Source organism: Ranitomeya variabilis, chromosome 2 (assembly GCF_051348905.1).
Source record: "Ranitomeya variabilis isolate aRanVar5 chromosome 2, aRanVar5.hap1, whole genome shotgun sequence".
Taxonomy (NCBI): Eukaryota; Metazoa; Chordata; class Amphibia; order Anura; family Dendrobatidae; genus Ranitomeya; species Ranitomeya variabilis.
The window spans coordinates 517,062,869-517,074,803 of NC_135233.1; the positions used below are offsets into that span (position 1 = coordinate 517,062,869).

General features: G+C 49.1%; 2 non-coding genes across 2 annotated transcripts; both read left to right on the forward strand.

The window, feature by feature from the left end:
• The first annotated feature begins 10,329 nt into the window (after positions 1-10,329).
• TRNAQ-UUG (transfer RNA glutamine (anticodon UUG)) lies at positions 10,330-10,401 on the forward strand. The gene has a single exon. It is a non-coding gene; the product is annotated as a tRNA-Gln (tRNA).
• A 963-nt stretch (positions 10,402-11,364) lies between these two features.
• TRNAS-AGA (transfer RNA serine (anticodon AGA)) lies at positions 11,365-11,446 on the forward strand. Its single transcript has one exon. It is a non-coding gene; the product is annotated as a tRNA-Ser (tRNA).
• The last annotated feature ends 489 nt before the right edge of the window (positions 11,447-11,935 follow it).

The following is an 11,935-nucleotide window of genomic DNA, read 5'->3' on the forward strand; positions in this document are numbered from 1 at the left end:
CCCACCAAATCGGAGGCCGAGGCTCCCCGCCCACCAAATCGGAGGCCGAGGGTCCACACCAACCAAATCGGAGGCCGAGGGGCCCCGCCCACCAAATCGAAGGCCGAGGGGCCCCGCCCACCAAAGCGGAGGCCGAGGGTCCCCGCACACCAAATTGGAGGCAGAGGGACCCCGCCCACCAAATCGGAGGCCGAGGGGCCCCGCCCACCAAAGCGGAGGCCGAGGGTCCCCGACCACCAAATCTGAGGCCGAGGGTCCCCGCCCACCAAATCGGAGGCCGAGGGTCCCCGCCCACCAAATCGGAGGCCGAGGGTCCCCGCCCACCAAATCGGAGGCCGAGGGTCCCCGCCCACCAATCGGAGGCCGAGAGTCCCCGCCCACCAAATCGGAGGCCGAGGGGCCCCGCCAACCAAATCGGAGGCCGAGGGGCCCCGCCAACCAAATCGGAGGCCGAGGAGCCCCGCCCACCAAATCGAAGGCCGAGCGGCCCCGCCCACCAAAGCGGAGTCCGAGTAAGCGCGCCCCCGGCCCCGGGAGCAAAAGTAAGCGCGCCCCCCAGTCCCGTGTGTGAAAAGTGCTGCTGTAAAGCTGGTAGCGCTGTTCAAGCACCATGTATTTCCTTCAGGAAATGCCCATCTAATATATAATTGCCTAGAATACTACTTCCTGCAATTTGTGCCAACTTCCGTGGCTTTGTCCGGAGCTAATGTCCGGAGATAATGTCCGGAGATAATGTCCGGAGATAAGTGACGTCACCAGTGTCCTACACCCAGGCAGAGCACAGGGGCCCCAGGCAGCATATGGGGCCCCAGGCAGAGCACAGTGGCCCCAGGCAGAGCACAGGGGCCCCAGGCAGCATATGGGGCCCCAGGCAGAGCACAGTGGTCCCAGGCAGCATATGGGGCCCCAGGCAGAGCACAGTGGCCCAAGGCAGAGCACAGGGGCCCCAGGCAGCATATGGGGCCCCAGGCAGAGCACAGTGGTCCCAGGCAGAGCACAGGGGCCCCAGGCAGCCTATGGGGCCCCAGGCAGAGCTGTTATGACCCCAGTGGACAGGGTCTCAGAGGAACGTGTAAGTCTGCAAGATACAAAAATCCAGCTCATAGGGCTGTGTGTTATGACCCCAATGGCGAGGGTCTCAGAGGAACGTGGAAGTCTGCAAGATACAAAAATCCAGCTCATAGGGCAGTGGTAACTGGGTTGACCATATATCTACTCCTAACGCCAACACTAGAAGTAGCCGGGGATCATTCCTACGTTGATTCTAGATGACACGCGCCAGCCGGAGAATCTAACTACCCCTAGTAGAAGAAAACAAAGACCTCTCTCGCCTCCAGAGAAAGGGACCCCAAAGCAGGATAGAAGCCCCCCACAAATAATAACGGTGAGGTAAGAGGAAATGACAAACACAGAAATGAACCAGGTTTAGCACAGAGAGGCCCGCTTACTAATAGCAGAATAAAGAAAGGTAACTTATATGGTCAACAAAAACCCTATCAAAATCCACACTGGAAATTCAAGAACCCCCGAACCATCTAACGGTCCGGGGGGAGAACACCAGCCCCCCTAGAGCTTCCAGCAAAGATCAGGATACAGATTTGGAACAAGCTGGACAAAAATACAAAACAAAACAAATAGCAAAAAGCAAAATAGCAGACTTAGCTGATATAACCGGAACCAGGATAAGTAGACAAGAGCACAGCAGATTAGCTCTGATAACTACATTGCCAGGCATTGAACTGAAGGTCCAGGGAGCTTATATAGCAACACCCCTAACTAACGACCCAGGTGCGGATAAAAGGAATGACAGAAAAACCAGAGTCAAAAAACCAGTAACCACTAGAGGGAGCCAAAAAGCAAATTCACAACAGTACCCCCCCCTTAGTGAGGGGTCACCGAACCCTCACCACGACCACCAGGGCGATCAGGATGAGCGGCATGAAAGGCACGAACTAAATCGGCCGCATGAACATCAGAGGCGACCACCCAGGAATTATCCTCCTGACCATAGCCCTTCCACTTGACCAGGTACTGAAGCCTCCGCCTGGAGAGACGAGAGTCCAAGATCTTCTCCACCACGTACTCCAACTCGCCCTCAACCAACACCGGAGCAGGCGGCTCAGCAGAAGGAACTACAGGCACAACGTACCGCCGCAACAAGGACCTATGAAATACATTGTGAATAGCAAACGACACAGGAAGATCCAGACGAAAAGATACAGGATTAAGGATTTCCAATATCTTGTAAGGACCAATGAAGCGAGGTTTAAATTTTGGAGAGGAGACCTTCATAGGAATAAAGCGAGAAGAAAGCCACACCAAATCCCCAACGCGTAGTCGGGGACCCACACCGCGGCGGCGGTTGGCAAAGCGCTGAGCCCTCTCCTGTGACAACTTCAAGTTGTCCACCACATGATTCCAGATCCGCTGCAACCTATCCACCACAGAATCCACCCCAGGACAGTCAGAAGGCTCCACATGACCCGAAGAAAAGCGAGGATGGAAACCAGAGTTGCAGAAAAAAGGCGAAACCAAGGTGGCGGAACTAGCCCGATTATTAAGGGCAAACTCAGCCAACGGCAAGAATGTCACCCAATCATCCTGATCAGCAGAGACAAAGCACCTCAAATAAGCCTCCAAAGTCTGATTGGTTTGCTCCGTCTGTCCATTAGTCTGAGGATGGAAAGCAGATGAAAACGACAAATCAATGCCCATCCTACTACAAAAGGATCGCCAGAACCTAGAAACGAACTGGGATCCTCTGTCTGACACAATATTCTCAGGGATGCCGTGCAAACGAACCACGTTCTGGAAAAACACAGGAACCAGATCGGAAGAGGAAGGCAGCTTAGGCAAAGGAACCAAATGGACCATCTTGGAGAAGCGATCACATATCACCCAGATGACAGACATGCCCTGAGACACCGGAAGATCAGAAATGAAATCCATGGAGATATGTGTCCAAGGTCTCTTCGGGACAGGCAAGGGCAAGAGCAACCCGCTGGCACGAGAACAGCAAGGCTTAGCTCGAGCACAAGTACCACAGGACTGCACAAATGACCGCACATCCCTTGACAAGGAAGGCCACCAAAAGGACCTGGCCACCAGATCTCTGGTGCCAAAAATTCCCGGGTGACCTGCCAACACCGAGGAATGAACCTCGGAAATGACTCTGCTGGTCCACTTATCCGGGACAAACAGTCTGTCAGGTGGACAAGACTCAGGCCTATCAGCCTGAAATCTCTGCAACACACGTCGCAGATCCGGAGAAATAGCTGACAAGATAACTCCATCCTTAAGAATACCAACAGGATCAGCGACTCCAGGAGCATCAGGCACAAAGCTCCTAGAAAGAGCATCGGCCTTCACATTCTTTGAACCTGGTAAATACGAGACAACAAAATCAAAGCGGGAGAAAAACAATGACCAGCGGGCCTGTCTCGGATTAAGGCGTTTAGCAGACTCGAGATACATCAGATTTTTGTGATCAGTCAAGACCACCACACGATGCTTAGCACCCTCGAGCCAATGACGCCACTCCTCAAATGCCCATTTCATGGCCAACAACTCCCGATTGCCCACATCATAATTTCGCTCGGCAGGCGAAAATTTCCTAGAGAAAAAGGCACAAGGTTTCATAACAGAGCAACCAGGGCCTCTCTGCGACAAAACGGCCCCTGCTCCAATCTCTGAAGCATCCACCTCAACCTGAAAGGGAAGTGAGACATCGGGCTGGCACAAAACAGGCGCCGAAGTAAACCGGCGTTTTAACTCCTGGAAAGCCTCCACGGCAGCAGGAGCCCAGTTAGCTACATCGGAGCCCTTCTTGGTCATATCCGTCAAAGGTTTCACAATGCTAGAAAAATTTGCAATAAAACGACGGTAGAAGTTAGCGAAACCCAAGAACTTCTGAAGACTCTTAACTGACGAGGGCTGAGTCCAATCAAGAATAGCTCGGACCTTGACTGGGTCCATCTCCACAGCAGAAGGGGAAAAAATGAACCCCAAAAAGGGAACCTTCTGTACACCAAAGAGACACTTTGAGCCCTTGACAAACAAAGAATTTTCACGCAAAATTTTAAAGACCAACCTGACCTGCTCCACATGCGAGTCCCAATTATCAGAAAAAACCAAAATATCATCCAGATAAACTATCAAAAATTTATCCAGATACTTCCGGAAAATGTCATGCATAAAGGACTGAAAAACTGAAGGCGCATTGGAGAGCCCAAAAGGCATCACCAAGTACTCAAAATGACCTTCGGGCGTATTGAATGCGGTTTTCCATTCATCACCTTGCTTAATGCGCACAAGGTTGTACGCACCACGAAGGTCTATCTTGGTGAACCACTTGGCACCTTTAATCCGGGCAAACAAGTCAGACAACAGCGGCAAAGGATACTGAAATTTGACAGTGATCTTATTTAAAAGCCGATAATCAATACAAGGCCTCAAAGATCCGTCCTTTTTAGCCACAAAAAAGAATCCCGCCCCAAGAGGGGAAGAAGAAGGACGAATATGTCCTTTCTCCAGAGACTCCTTGATATACGAACGCATAGCGGTATGTTCAGGTACCGACAGATTAAACAGTCTTCCCTTAGGAAATTTACTGCCTGGGATCAAATCTATAGCACAGTCACATTCCCTATGAGGAGGCAATGCACTGGACCTGGACTCGCTAAAGACATCCTGATAATCAGACAAATACTCCGGAACTTCCGAAGGCGTAGAAGAAGCAATAGACACAGGCAGGGAATCCCCATGAATACCACGACAGCCCCAACTTGACACTGACATAGCCTTCCAGTCCAGGACGGGATTATGGGTCTGTAACCATGGCAGCCCCAAAACAACCAAATCATGCATTTTATGTAAAACAAGAAAACGTATCACCTCGCGGTGTTCAGGAGTCATGCACATGGTAACCTGTGACCAATACTGCGGTTTATTTGCTGCCAATGGCGTAGCATCAATACCCCTAAGAGGAATAGGATTTTCTAATGGTTCAAGAATAAAACCACAGTGCTTAGCAAATGACAGATCCATAAGACTCAGGGCAGCACCTGAATCTACAAACGCCATGACAGGATAAGATGACAGTGAGCAAATCAAAGTTACAGACAGAATAAATTTAGGTTGCAAATTACCAACGGTGACCGGACTAACAACCTTAGCTATACGTTTAGAGCATGCTGAGATAACATGTGTAGAATCACCACAGTAGTAACACAAGCCATTCCGGCGTCTATGAATTTTCCGCTCATTTCTAGTCAGGATTCTATCACATTGCATTAAATCAGGTGCCTGTTCAGACAACACCATGAGGGAATTTGCGGTTTTGCGCTCCCGCAACCGCCGGTCAATTTGAATAGCCAGTGCCATAGTATCATTCAGACCTGTGGGAATGGGAAAACCCACCATAACATTCTTAATGGCATCAGAAAGGCCATTTCTAAAATTAGCGGCCAGTGCACACTCGTTCCAATGTGTCAGCACGGACCATTTCCGAAATTTTTGGCAATACACTTCAGCCTCGTCCTGCCCCTGAGACATAGCCAGCAAGGCCTTTTCTGCCTGAATCTCAAGATTGGGTTCCTCATCAAGTAAACCGAGCGCCAGAAAAAACGCATCAATATCAGCCAATGCCGGATCTCCAGGCGCCAGCGAAAAAGCCCAATCTTGAGGGTCGCCCCGTAAGAACGAAATAACAATTTTTACTTGCTGAGCGGAGTCTCCAGATGAACAGGGTCTCAGGGACAAAAACAATTTGCAATTATTCATGAAATTCCTAAACTTAAACCTGTCTCCGGAAAACAGTTCAGGAATCGGTATCTTAGGTTCTGACCTAGGATTTCTGATAACATAATCTTGTAAGCCCTGCACACGAGTAGCCAGCTGGTCCACACTTGTAATCAAGGTCTGGACATTCATGTCTGCAGCAAGCTTAAGCCACTCTGAGGTAAAGGGGAAGAAGAAAAAAAAAAAAAAAAAACTCAGAATCTTCTTTCTTGTAATCCCTCTTTTGCAATGCATTAAACATATAATACTGGCCTGGCAAACTGTTATGACCCCAATGGCGAGGGTCTCAGAGGAACGTGGAAGTCTGCAAGATACAAAAATCCAGCTCATAGGGCAGTGGTAACTGGGTTGACCATATATCTACTCCTAACGCCAACACTAGAAGTAGCCGGGGATCATTCCTACGTTGATTCTAGATGACACGCGCCAGCCGGAGAATCTAACTACCCCTAGTAGAAGAAAACAAAGACCTCTCTCGCCTCCAGAGAAAGGGACCCCAAAGCAGGATAGAAGCCCCCCACAAATAATAACGGTGAGGTAAGAGGAAATGACAAACACAGAAATGAACCAGGTTTAGCACAGAGAGGCCCGCTTACTAATAGCAGAATAAAGAAAGGTAACTTATATGGTCAACAAAAACCCTATCAAAATCCACACTGGAAATTCAAGAACCCCCGAACCATCTAACGGTCCGGGGGGAGAACACCAGCCCCCCTAGAGCTTCCAGCAAAGATCAGGATACAGATTTGGAACAAGCTGGACAAAAATACAAAACAAAACAAATAGCAAAAAGCAAAATAGCAGACTTAGCTGATATAACCGGAACCAGGATAAGTAGACAAGAGCACAGCAGATTAGCTCTGATAACTACGTTGCCAGGCATTGAACTGAAGGTCCAGGGAGCTTATATAGCAACACCCCTAACTAACGACCCAGGTGCGGATAAAAGGAATGACAGAAAAACCAGAGTCAAAAAACCAGTAACCACTAGAGGGAGCCAAAAAGCAAATTCACAACAGCTGTGGTAACTGGGTTGACCAAATAGCTACTCCTAACGCCAACACTAGAAGTAGCCGGGGATCATGCCTACGGTGATCGCTAGATGACTCGCGCCAGCCGGAGAATCTAACTACCCCTAGGAGAAGAAAACAAAGACCTCTCTTGCCTCCAGAGAAAGGGACCCCAAAGCAAGATACAAGCCCCCCACAAATAATAACGGTGAGGTAAGAGGAAATGACAAACAGAAATGAACCAGGTTCAGCAAAGAGAGGCCAGCTTACTAATAGCAGAATAAAGCAAGATAACTTATCTGGTCAACAAAAACCCTATAAAAATCCACGCTGGAGATTCAAGAACCCCCGAACCGTCTAATGGTCCGGGGGAGAACACCAGCCCCCTAGAGCTTCCAGCAAAGGTCAGGATACAGATAGGAACAAGCTGGACAAAAATACCAAACAAAACAAAAGCAAAAAGCAAAGAAGCAGACTTAGCTTGAAAAACAGGAACCAGGATCAGAGGACAAGAGCACAAAAGATTAGCTCTGATTTCAACGATGCCAGGCATTGAACTGAAGGTCCAGGGAGCTTATATAGCAACGCCCCTGAACTAACGGCCCAGGTGAGGATATAGGAAAAGACAGACGCTCCAGAGTCAAATCACTAATGACCACTAGAGGGAGCAAAAAGCAAAATCACAACACAGAGCACAGTGGCCCCAGGCAGAGCACAGGGGCCCCAGGCAGCATATGGGGCCCCAGGCATAGCACAGGGGCCCCAGGCAGAGCACAGTGGCCCCAGGCAGAGCACAGGGGCCCCAGGCAGCATATGGGGCCCCAGGCAGAGCACAGTGGTCCCAGGCAGAGCACAGGGGCCCCAGGCAGCCTATGGGGCCCCAGGCAGAGCACAGGGGCCCCAGGCAGCATATGGGGCCCCAGGCATAGCACAGGGGCCCCAGGCAGAGCACAGTGGCCCCAGGCAGAGCACAGGGGCCCCAGGCAGCATATGGGGCCCCAGGCAGAGCACAGGGGCCCCAGGCAGAGCACAGGGGCCCCAGGCAGCATATGGGGCCCCAGGCAGAGCACAGGGGCCCCAGGCAGCATATGGGGCCCCAGGCAGAGCACAGTGGCCCCAGGCAGAGCACAGGGGCCCCAGGCAAAACATGGGGCCCCAGGCAGAGCACAGTGGCCCCAGGCAGAGCACAGGGGCCCCAGGCAGAACATGGGGCCCCAGGCAGAACATGGGGCCCCAGGCAGAGCACAGGGGCCCCAGGCAGAGCACAGGGGCCCCAGGCAGCATATGGGGCCCCAGGCAGAGCACAGGGGCCCCAGGCAGCATATGGGGCCCCAGGCAGAGCACAGTGGCCACAGACAGCATATGGGGCCCCAGGCAGAGCACAGTGGCCCCAGGCAGAGCACAGGGGCCCCAGGCAGCATATGGGGCCCCAGGCAGAGCACAGTGGTCCCAGGCAGAGCACAGGGGCCCCAGGCAGCTTATGGGGCCCCAGGCAGAGCACAGTGGCCCCAGGCAGAACATGGGGCCCCAGGCAGAGCACAGTGGCCCCAGGCAGAACATGGGGCCCCAGGCAGTGCACAGGGGCCCCAGGCAGAGCACAGGGGCCCCAGGCAGCATATGGGGCCCCAGGCAGAGCACAGGGGCCCCAGGCAGCATATGGGGCCCCAGGCAGAGCACAGTGGCCCCAGGCAGAGCACAGGGGCCCCAGGCAGCATATGGGGCCTCAGGAAGAGCACAGTGGTCCCAGGCAGAGCACAGGGGCCCCAGGCAGCCTATGGGGCCCCAGGCAGAGCACAGTGGCCCCAGGCAGAACATGGGGCCCCAGGCAGAGCACAGGGGCCCCAGGCAGAGCACAGAAGCCCCAGGCAGCATATGGGGCCCCAGCAGAGCACAGTGGTCCCAGGTAGAGCACAGGGGCCCCAGGCAGCCTATGGGGCCCCAGGCAGAGCACAGGGGCCCCAGGCAGCATATGGGGCCCCAGGCAGAGCACAGGGGCCCCAGGCAGCCTATGGGGCCCCAGGCAGAGCACAGTGGCCCCAGGCAGAGCACAGGGGCCCCAGGCAGAACATGGGGCCCCAGGCAGAGCACAGGGGCCCCAGGCAGCATATGGGGCCCCAGGCAGAGCACAGGGGCCCCAGGCAGCATATGGGGCCCCAGGCAGAGCACAGCAATATTTTGGACCACTGTGCGGTGTTTCAGACCCCCTGTGTGATGTCTGGGGCCCTGTTCTTAAGTATATTAAAGATTAAAGTAACGTATATTAAAGTATATTATAGATCAAATTTGACATGTTTATGAGCACCATTGAGTGATATACTCAAGAATGACATAATTTTTCAACATTTTTCAACATATTTTATAAGTATGGAACTCTTCTAAATGAAAAACACCTGAAGAATGATATGCTTATTTTAGTTAACCGCTTGGCATTTTTGGAAACTTGATGTGGTTAAAAGACGCCCAAAAGCCTGATCATATGAACAGCAAGTCTTTTTTACGTGGAAATTAATTTGTTGAGTGTTTTCAGCATTTTCAGAGTAATTTTCAGGATGTTTTTGGAATGGACCCACTCCAAATCCGCCTTATAAAGAGGTAAAAGTCTTAAACTGTGCATGATTCCCATTGATGATGACTTTAAATCAGATTTTTATATTTTACTGGGACCTGGAAATTTGTTTCTATTTTCTGAGATGTTTTCCAGAGGGATAATCACTGATCTTGATCATGGTGCTATAAGAAAAGGTGTTTGATTCTCATCAAAGATCAACGTCTGAGTAGTCGTGGCCGAGTGGTTAAGGCGATGGACTAGAAATCCATTGGGGTTTCCCTGCGCAGGTTCAAATCTTGCCGACTACGAATATGTTCATATAGTTTTTTGACTGATTACCTGAGAAGATAAATTTGCGTGTGTCCTGTCTTATGCCACATGAAGGTGATATGCGAACTTTGGGCAGGGTTTCTAGAACCAGACTGACTTGATTTTTGGATGCATTTTATATAAGCCGATCTGACGCTACATCCCACGTGCGTCATGCCACTAATTAAAAGAAGCGCCATGAGTGCCACCAGGTAAGTGGTGCATCTCCCTCTTTTGTCTAGCAGTTACAGACCACTGCTGTGGCAGATGTACTGAGACATGCACTTTTATTCACAGCAACCTTGAATTATCTCTTGGATAAAACTTTTTACCACACAATGAAAATTTTTTAGCCTCTTCTGGATGAACAGCTTTCTAACAGTATAAGTTTTGCAGTTATTTTTTTCTTACCCTTTTTCCAAGTAACAGATCCAACACTCTATTTACTAGCCACTTTTCATCAACATTTAAAACTGTCATTGCTGAGATATCATGGAACTCTTGGCACACTTGTGGAAATAAAGTTTAGGAGATATTAATTTACCATTGTGTATTAATTGTAGTTTTGCACTACAGCTTTAGAGCCTTTTTTCACCATGATTCATGAGTTCATATGTGCTTTTTAGCACAAAAAAACTGCAGCCAGTTATTTTTTGTGCGTGTGGTTCCATGGTGTAATGGTTAGCACTCTGGACTTTGAATCCAGCGATCTGAGTTCAAATCTCAGTGGAACCTGGGCAGCTCTTTGTACATGTGTTTCAGTTTTTGCACTTACACTGAGTTCTCCTGTGCCAAAGGTTTAACATAAAAAGATAAAAAGAGAAAGTTAAAATCAACATGCAAAACAAAGATTTGAATGTTCCAAGCATCCATGGAGTGATCACTTTGAGTTCTATGGCCAAATCTACCTTTAAAGCAGGATCACGGAAACTTAAAATTGACTTTAAGTTACAGCACTCTTACGAACTGTGTCACACAAAGCAACCATACCCTATGATTTATGTCAATGTTCAACACTTTTTCCAGGTGTATGAAACTGACAAGGATTTGAAGCTGAAATGGCTTCAGGAAATGTTGGTGTTTTCTTCCTGAATCATCTTTTCTTGTGTTTTTCAGAATTTCCTACAGCGGTTTGTAAGCATTTTTGGTGGTGTTTTTCTAAAATTATTTTGGGCATCTTTTGAGTCTGTTTTTGTGGCTTTTCTTTGTAGCTCACAAAATGCACCAAAAGTCTCTCAGGAACCTTGAAGGAGTTTTCCTAACCTTGCCATTGAATTGTATTATAAGTATGGAGCTCTTCTAAATGAAAAACACCTGAAGAATGATATGCTTATTTTAGTTAACCGCTTGGCAATTTTGGAAACTTGATGTGGTTAAAAGACGCCCAAAAGCCTGATCATATGAACAGCAAGTCTTTTTTACGTGGAAATTAATTTGTTCAGTGTTTTCAGCATTTTCAGAGTAATTTTCAGGATGTTTTTGGAATGGACCCACTCCAAATCCGCCTTATAAAGAGGTAAAAGTCTTAAACTGTGCATGATTCCCATTGATGATGACTTTAAATCAGATTTTTACATTTTACTGGGACCTGGAAATTTGTTTCTATTTTCTGAGATGTTTTCCAGAGGGATAATCACTGATCTTGATCATGGTGCTATAAGAAAAGGTGTTTGATTCTCATCAAAAATCAACGTCTGAGTAGTCGTGGCCGAGTGGTTAAGGCGATGGACTAGAAATCCATTGGGGTTTCCCCGTGCAGGTTCAAATCCTGCCGACTACGAATATGTTCATATAGTTTTTTGACTGATTACCTGAGAAGATAAATTTGCGTGTGTCCTGTTTTATGCCACATGAAGGTGATATGCAAACTTTGGGCAGGGTTTCTAGAACCAGACTGACTTGATTTTTGGATGCATTTTATATAAGCCGATCTGACGCTACATCCCACGTGCGTCATGCCACTAATTAAAAGAAGCGCCATGAGTGCCACCAGGTAAGTGGTGCATCTCCCTCTTTTGTCTAGCAGTTACAGACCACTGCTTTGGCAGATGTACTGAGACATGCACTTTTATTCACAGCAACCTTCAATTATCTCTTGGATAAAACTTTTTACCACACAATGAAAATTTTTTAGCCACTTCTGGATGAACAGCTTTCTAACAGTATAAGTTTTGCAGTTATTTTTTTCTTACCCTTTTTCCAAGTAACAGATCCAACACTCTATTTACTAGCCACTAGTGTTGAGCATTCCGATACCGCAAGTATCGGG